The sequence below is a fragment of the Capra hircus genome, chromosome 12 (genome assembly GCF_001704415.2).
Source record: "Capra hircus breed San Clemente chromosome 12, ASM170441v1, whole genome shotgun sequence".
In the NCBI taxonomy this organism is placed as follows: domain Eukaryota; kingdom Metazoa; phylum Chordata; class Mammalia; order Artiodactyla; family Bovidae; genus Capra; species Capra hircus.
The window spans coordinates 3,637,160-3,646,173 of record NC_030819.1 but is presented as its reverse complement, the minus strand read 5'-3'; positions in this window follow the sequence as shown (position 1 = coordinate 3,646,173).

Genomic DNA, 9,014 nt, shown 5'->3' with positions numbered 1-9,014 from the left:
ATTAAGAACACTGCTCCCTGTCTTTAGCCGGCTGACCAGATTGCTCCATAAAGAGACCTTTTTATAGAGTTTTTACATCTCAATGGATTAGGTATCATTACCCCGTTGGAAAAGAACAGTTCAATTTTCTCAGAAGAATGGTTTGTCAGAGCAGGGCAGTTTGTCGTTATCCATCTCTAAATCCAGCAACCGTGTTTCCCAAACAGGCACAAAGCCATGATCATTCAAAGTTCAAACTGCCAATTAATTTAGAATCTGCTCCCTGAATTCCTTTATGACTGTACTGCTGTGAATTCAGAAAAGCAAGCTTGAGGTCAACTTGGTGGGATCTATTATAAATATCTTTCTATGTTAAAGGAGCAAAAAAAAAAAAATCGATGCCATCTTTCTTTCAATGGAAGATTTTTTCAAAATTGTATTTTCAAAAATGTTTTGAAGGGGAACCCAAATGAAGATTAAATGCTCTGAAAATCGCTTTTCTGATGTCATGAAAAGGCCAACACGATCTTGTAGCATATGAACATTTAAGTCGACAGCATTTATCTTGGCGCGTTAGATGTCTTCCATTCATATATCATAGAGGGTATCATTGTCGAAGAGATGAGGGCTTTTATATTCCAGAAAAGCAGAAGATGATAACTATGAATGCTGTTTCCTCTTTCAGACCATCACCTTTATTGTAACACGCTGGTCTATTTCTCAAATGAGTTATGAGGATCAGTTTTGAAAGGGTGCGTCCTGAAATTTACCGTTGCTCCTAGAATTATGTTCATCATATAAAATCCACAGGAGAAATGTCTTCTGTTTTTTAGCATTAGGAAGAGTTGTGGGGTTTTTGTTGCAACTGCTTTGCTTATAACTTAGGAGCACAGTATCTCCTGCTTCTGGCCATTTCCTCCCAGCTTTCTGAGTGCTGGTGCTAAGTTGCTTCAGTGGTATCTGACTCTTCGCGACTCCATGGACCGCAGCCCTCCAGGTTCCTCTGTCCATGGGATTCTCCAGGCAAGAATGCTGGAGTGGGCTGTCATTTCCTCCTCCAGGGCATCTCCCTGACCCAGGCATCAACCCTCCCCGCCCCCCGCCCCCCGCCCCATCTTATGCTTCCTGATTTGGCAGGCGGGTTCTTTACCCCTAGCGCCACCTGGGAAGCCTTCTGTGGGCTGAACATTTCCATCTAGGTTTGCAATCTGGCTTCAGCAAGGTGGAGAGGGAGCTGGGGCCTCCCTCTGCAACCTAAAAGCCCACTCTTGATCCCTTTTTACTTTCCAACCTTTCACATTACCTTTAGATTATTTTAATTGCCTATTGTTTTGCTTTTTGTCCACGCAGAGCTGTATGCAACAAGATCTTAGTTCCCTGACCAGAAATCGAGCAAGCACCCCCGCCCTGAGAGCACAGAAGCTTTTCTTTCTTTTTTTTTTTCCAGTTTATTTTCAAGTGGGCAACACCCACATGGGAAGATGCTCAACACCGCTCATTATTAGAGAAATGCAAATTAAAACTACAATAAGGTATCCCCTTACACCTGTCAGAATGGCCATCATCAAAAAATCTACAAACACTAACCGTTGGAGATGATGTGGAGAAAAGGGAACCGTCTTGCACTGTTGGTGGGAATGTAAATTGATACAGTTACTATGAAGAATGGTAGGGAGCACAAAGTCTTAGCCCCTGGATCACCAGAGAAATCCTTTTATTACCCATCTTAATTAACTTCGTTATATTGTATAGATTTTCATGAGTTAACATCCTCTTGGGAACAAGTAAAGGGTAAAACAACAACAAAAAAATAGGATTTTTTAAGGGTAAATAATCACGTGAAATAAAGGCCAAAATGGAATACGTGTGGATATATGACATCAGTAGAGTGTGATCTTGCCCTAGTCTAGAGTGGATCCCACGAGATCCTCCTGTTTTACCAGGAGCCTCACAGCAGTCACAGCCTGCTCAGAGTCCCCCAGCAATGTTGGGGACCTTGCCTTGTCCCCCAAACTGGCCATCTGGACAATGACAAGCCTTCCCCTACAAAGATCTGTACTACAAGAAGTTTCATGGTGTCGGGAAACCTGCTTGTTCTCAAGGAGGCAGTGCTTTGCTGATGGAGACATCGAATGTACAAAAGTAGAATTCCTTCTGCTACAACTAACACTGGTGTTGACCTGGACATAACTAACTAGTTCTGCAGAGATATTATTTTTTGGTGTCTCCAGGAAAACGAGCTGCTGGGATGGTTGGAGCAAGAACTAGGAGACTGAGGGAATCGCTGGAGTCTTAAGTCAGGGGTCAAGTTGAATGCGGGAGGCAGTCGTGGGTACTGGCCATGCCTGCAGCCCGGATAGCATAGGGAGGTTTAGGATATCTGGCTTCTCCCCAAGTTAGGGTCTTCAGAAGTCTCAGCTGGTTCAGTTTGGGAAAATGTTGCTGTTTTCTAAATAAAAAATAGAAGAGAGGTTTAAAATGACAGAATGCAGGAAATAACCACTGACTACTTTGAAAATTAATGCCCCCAACAGCTGTGATTTATTAACTAGTATTTTGTCCTTGCTCTCCATTGGGTAACCCCTGTGATCTATAATCCTTATGGTCATCCTGAGACACCATCATCAGGATTCCTGATTTATAGATGAAGCAAACACACAGACACACTTACGTGTGGTCCCTCAGCAAACTGCAACAAAAGTGAGGCTGGAATCTAGCTCTCTCTGATTACAGAGACCGTTCTCTTAACCACTCAATAACGTATTTCATGGGGTATTTTATGTTGACTCCCATGAATACGTGCCACTTTCATGCTACTTTTAGGCTTTATTGAAATTTTCCAATTCTGGATGTTTCACATAAGTTAATCACATAATATATGATCTTTTGTGACCAGCTCCTTTCATTTAGCATACTGTTTTCAAGGCTCCTCCGTGGAGTAACAGCTCTCACGCTCTATTCCTTGTAATTGCCTAGTAATGCCTTTACCACATTGACTTATCCTTCCATCGACTGATAGACCCTGCTTCCACTTTGTGGCTGTTATGAATCATGCTGCTTTGAACATCTGTACACATTTGGGGTGGACACACACTTTCATTTCTCTTGGCTGAATACCTAGGAGTAGACATAATACTGTGTTTAACATTTGGATGAACCACCAGAGTGTTTGTGGAATAGCGTCACCTTTTTCTCCACATCCTTGTCATTGCCCTTTTTATTCTAGTCATTCTGGCGTGTGCATGTGTGTGTGTGCATGTGTGTGTGCATGTGTGTGCACGTGTGTGTACATGTGTGTGCATGTGTGCATGTGTGTGTGTGCATGTGTGTGTGTGTGTATGTGAAGTGGGGTCTCACAGTGGTTTTGATTTGCATTTCCATAGTGGCTAATGATGCTGAGCATCTTTTCATCTGCTTATTGGTCATTCGGACCCCTCTGCAGCTTGCCCCTCCAGGCAGGCTCCACAGCCCTAGACTGGGGTTGGGGGGAGGAACGTCTCCATGCTGGTTTGCATGCACCTGCAGGGGCGCCTCCGTCGTGGTGAGCTGAAGATGATGGGAGGTGGGGATAGTGAAATGGATCATGGCTCAGATGCCACAGACTCCTGGTGCTCTCACTGAAACTTACTTGGCTGTGGTTCCGTCACTCACATCTGACTCTTTGGAACCCCATGGACTGCAGGACGTCAGGCTCCCCTGTCCTTCCCTGTCTCCCAGAGTTTGCTCAAATTCATGTCCATTGAGTCGGTGATGCCACATAATCATCTTATCCTCTGCTGCCCTCTTCTCCTTTGGCCCTCAGTATTTCCTAGCATCAGGGTCTTTTCCAATGAGACTTAGTAGATATTCTTGAATAAATGTTTCTCTCTCTCTCTCTTTTTTATTTTATTTTATTTTTTGCTATAGGTCCTTACGACACTTCCCAGAATTTCGGTTATATGTATATTTGTTTATGTTTAGTAATTTCCCCCATTTATGGTTATTCTATAGGAAAATTGTTTATTGAGCTCTTCACGATTCCATCTAGAAAGTGTCACCTCTGAATATTTATTTTAATACTAACTTCAATGATGACTCATGTAGATTGAGGTCAATCATAACTGTTACTGGATCCTTCTGCTACTTATGGGATTTCCTTGATGTTTAGTTGATTTTGCGTTTACATTTCAATGACACTTTTGTGTCATTTCAATGGCACGTCTGACTTTCTTTTGTCATTCAGCCTCAAATTTACTTGCATTGCTTTATATATATATAATATATATAAGTATATATTACATAAATTATATATCAAATGATATGAGTAAAAACTATATTGTTGTTGTTCAGTTGCTCAGTCATGTCCGGCTCTTTGCAACCCCATGGACTGCAGCATGCCAGTCTTCCCTCTTCTTCCCCATCTCCCAGAGCTTGCTGAAACTCATGTCCATTGAGTCGATGATGCCATCCAACCATTTCATCCTCTGTTATCCCCTTCTCGTCCTGCCTTCAATCTTTCCCATCATCAGGGTTTTTTCCAGCGAGTTGGCTCTTTGCATCAGGTGGCCAAAGTATTGGAGCTCCAGCTTTAGCATCAATCATTCCAGTGAATATTCAGGGTTGAATTCCTTTAGGATTGACTTGTTTGATATCCTTGCAGTCCAAGGGACTGTCAAAAGTCTTCTCTGGCACCACAGTTCGTAAGCATCAATTCTTCAGCACTCAGCCTTCTTTATGGTTCAGCTCTCATATCCATATGTCATTACTGGAAAACCCATTCCTTTCACTATGTGGAGCTCTGTTGGCGAAGTATATAAAACATATAGAAATGCATAAAATATAAAATCACATGTCTAATTGATATGGTAATTCCTCATTTTTTTCATTTCATTTCTGTATTTTATAAGGTATTAGGAATTCTGCCTAACGTAGCATGTGAGACATCATAAAAAAGTAATCCTTGCAGCAGCCAACAGAATCTTGCAGAATCTAGCTTCTAAATATGTCTCAACGTTTGATGATCTCGGTCTCTGCTCCTCTACGTAGATCATTAATATGTAAGTCTAATAACCCAGGTCCCGCAGTCATTTTTCTGGTACAATCCAAGTTCACACTGCACTGCTAGCTGACTATCTTTAGAACAGGACCCTTCAGGAAAAGGCTTAACTACGTTATCTCAGTACATAGAGACCACGCCGCAGACTCTCATCAACCAGCAAACTCGATCATGATAAGCGCTGCAGAGGTCAGACGCCAAAGCCTTATCGCTGTTGGCTGTCCACGACAATTGTTTTGCTTTTGCTAACGTGCCGGCCAGGCTGACAGAGAAAGAAAATGTACAGTCTTGCCTCATTTGCCTTTTACAAAGCCATTATGACTGTTCTGTGCTGGCATGCCCTTGCTGTGCTTACAGACAAGGATTTCTGTACATGTGTCCCTGTGCGTGTGTGCTGAGGGTGTGCTGGGGTGAGCAGAGGGGAGAGGACTTCAGGGTGGGGGAATATCCTACCTCTGCTGACAACCCATGTCTGTGGCTACGCTCTGTCTGTTGCTCTCGTCATTTCTAGATGTGTCTAGAATGTGTAGGTGTTCAATATATTTGTGGATTACGTTAATAAGTTCTTACATTCAATTTTCCAAAAAGGCTGAGTCCCCCTTACATTCTATCATTCCTACTTATGAGATTTATTTTTATCAATTTCATCATGTATCCACATCAAATGTTAAGCACTCTCTTTATATACTGATCTTATAAGCTTCAATTTCAGTTTTTTTTCTCTTTTATCTTCTCCAGTTTATTCCATTGCTGCCTGAGACATTCTTTTTACAAATTCCTTCCGTTCACATGCACACTCACGTGCACACACATAGACACACTGGTCCCTACTCTCCTGTCTGTTTCATGGTAGACGTACTGCTTACAAAGACGCCCCCCCAATCCCAGCAGGATAAACCACAAGAGTCTTCCCTCACCCCCCTTCAAGTGGTGCTTCTTCAGCATCGATCTTGAATGCCAGCCCAAGATACAAAGCAATATCAGTGAACTTCACCTTCACAAGGAAGTGAAGAATGAATAAGAACTCGGTAGACAGCCAAAATACCTTCTTTAAAGGCATTGGAATTTGCATTCGTGGCAAAATTATGAATGGTGGGCTGTGTTGTATGGTTAGAGCATTGGCTGGAAAGATCCCTTAGACCTCCTTTGTAAAGAAACGTGGAATGCCATTGTTGGGGTTTTACATTCATTTGTAAGGGGACAATAGGGAAAGCCATTTTTGTAGAAGTGGGTGATGTTATCTCAGCTCCATTTTACATTTGTTTTTGTTGTTCAGTCACTAAGTTGAGTCTGACTCTTTGCAACTCCATGGACAGCAGCACGCCAGGCTTCCCTGTCCTTCACTACCTCCCAGAGTTTGCCTAAACCCATGTCCATTGAGTCAGTAATGATATCTAACTATCTCACCCTCTGTTGCCCCCTTCTCGTCCTGCCCTTAATCTTTCCTAACATCCGGATCTTTCCCAATGAGCCAGCTCTTCCCATCAGGTGGCCAGAGTGCTGAAGTTTCAGCTTCAGCATCAGTCCTTCCAATGAACACCCAGGACTGATTTCCTTTAGGATGGGCTGGTTGGATCTCTTTGCAGTCCAAGGGGCTCTCAAGAGTCTTCTCCAGCACCACAGTTCAAAAGCATTTTACATGGATAACACTAATGCTGAGGAGAAATGGATGCTAGACCAGAGGGAGAAAAAGTTGGGGACAAGATGAATGAGGAATCCGCTCCTATAGTCTAGGACAGTTAACATGGGCCCCTGAACTTGAGGAGTGCCCATGGAAATGAGAATGAATTTAGGGCTGAAAGTTCTCCAGAGTCAGGGAGACTTGGCTGTTGTTCACTTGCTCTGTTGTGTCTGACTCTTTAAGACCCCGTGGACTGTCGCCCACCAGGCTCCTCTGTCCATAGAATTTCCCAGGCAAGAATACCAGAGCGGGTTGCCATTTCCTCTCCCGCCAGCTCCTCCCCACCCAGGAATCGAACCTGCATCTCCTGCTTGGCAGGCAAATACTTTACCGCTGAGCCAGGGAGATGCAGTTGCACCTTGTTGCGTTTCTGGGTAGCAGAGGACCCGAGGCTGGCTCTGCACTTTCTGGTTTGTGTGACCAGGTTTGTCGCGACTTCACTGACACACGGGAGGTATGAGCCCCTGTGACGTGGCGTTTGAGACTCTGCAGCACAGCTGTGAGGAAACGTCTAATAAGACGTTTAAAATATGACCCTCAAAGACCAAGAGAGAATAAGTGCCTGAGGAAATACATAGAGAATCACCATAAAGTTGGAAATGGAAGACACAAGATGGAATCAGATTTATTTAGTCACCTGACCTTCAGCTTTCTCATGTGAAAAAATGGGTTCTAGTTAAGATTCCACATATTGTCTCTAAAGACATCTAACTAATTTTTTAACATTTCTTTCCTTTTAAACTATTTTATTACTGTTATTTTATTTAGTTTTATTTTTTGCCTGAGCGGAGAGGTATGTGAGATCTTAGTTCCTCAACCAGGGATCAAACCCATGGCCCCCTGCATTGAAAGTGCAGATTCCTTAGCACTGGACCACCAGGAAAGTCTCAAGACATCTAACTCCTTACAGATCAGTGACAGTTGACTATTAACCAGATACCAAAATTGTCATTTTGTAAGCTCCTTAGAGCAGGAAGTGAAAACTGGGGGAAACTGAAGATCATTATTTATGGACGAATGGGGCATCAGAAATCTTTCCCACGATACCCTCCACAGGCCCCCAAATCCTGGTTCTTCCTCCTCCTGCCTTGATTGACAGTCTTACTTTTGCAATATCACCACCCCAATAAGGCTCTTTCTAGCCCTTCTCAGTGACTGTCAAATGAAGCAAATCCCAGCTCTTCTGAGTGGTTTTAGCTTCACCCACACCGAGGCCTCGCACAACTTTGCTGTGGTTTCCTCCCCCACTTCCTGTGTGTGTCCTCTTGATGTCGTGCTCAAACCCCGCCTAGCTTTACTCGACCAGTTCTCCTTCTCAAATCCTCACTTGCCGACTTCTTCACGCTCAGCTTCTCTTCCTCTCCCCCAGCAGACACTGTCCTCATCCCCTGAATTTCCTGGGCCCTGAGTGCATCTCTTCTGGCGCTCACGGCCCGCGTGCTAGGTATTTGTTGACGACCCTTGACAGGCGGCAAAGTCCAAGAGCATTTTCCCTCCTCTTTTCAGTTCTTGCCAAGCCTGGGACATTTGCCTACCCAGAGTGACTGCCTGAAAGCAGGTTTAGTGAATTAAACAGAAGCAGTGTTCTTAGGCAATTATTTGGTTCAGCAGGAGAACTAGGTCTGGGGTGCTCAGACCCACTGTCTCGTGTGCCTAGATTTCCCCTTCTTCCCAGACATGGTCCTTCCTCCTGTATATGCATCTCTTTGTCGGTACTCTGGGCAATGAACTTTAAGAAGCAGGGAGGGACTTCCTTGGTGGTCCAGTGGCTAAGAATCCACTTGCAAGGCAGGGGGCACAGGTTGGATCCCTGGTTCTGGGGCTAAATCTCACATGCCACAACCAAGTCCCTATGCAGCCAAATAAATAAATATTTTAAAAAATCTACCTACAAAAAATGCAAGAGTGGAGTTTGGTCCCTTTGAACATTTATCCTTCTCATTTCTTTGAAAGCCTGTGATGGAATGGTTTACATCTTAATTTCAGAGCCCTTCTTGCTATATTTTATAACTCGATATTCAATTTTTTTGCTTGGTCTTTTATATTTAAACTATTCTTTCTTAAAAATAAAGTGGCTCAGCAGCCAAGTGTACTTACCTATGTAAACAGAATAACTTCACTGTGTTGAGAATTTTTAATCAAACTGTCTTGGTAGTCTGTGAACACTGGTTACACAAACAGGGGACAAGAAAACCCATAGAAACCCTATATCATCAAAGCAATGCTCCATGTGCTTTTCAGTCTAATTTAGCAAGAAATAGCAATTACACCATCTGAACATTTTAACTGAGGACCGTCTTAAACATGAATCAAATATTA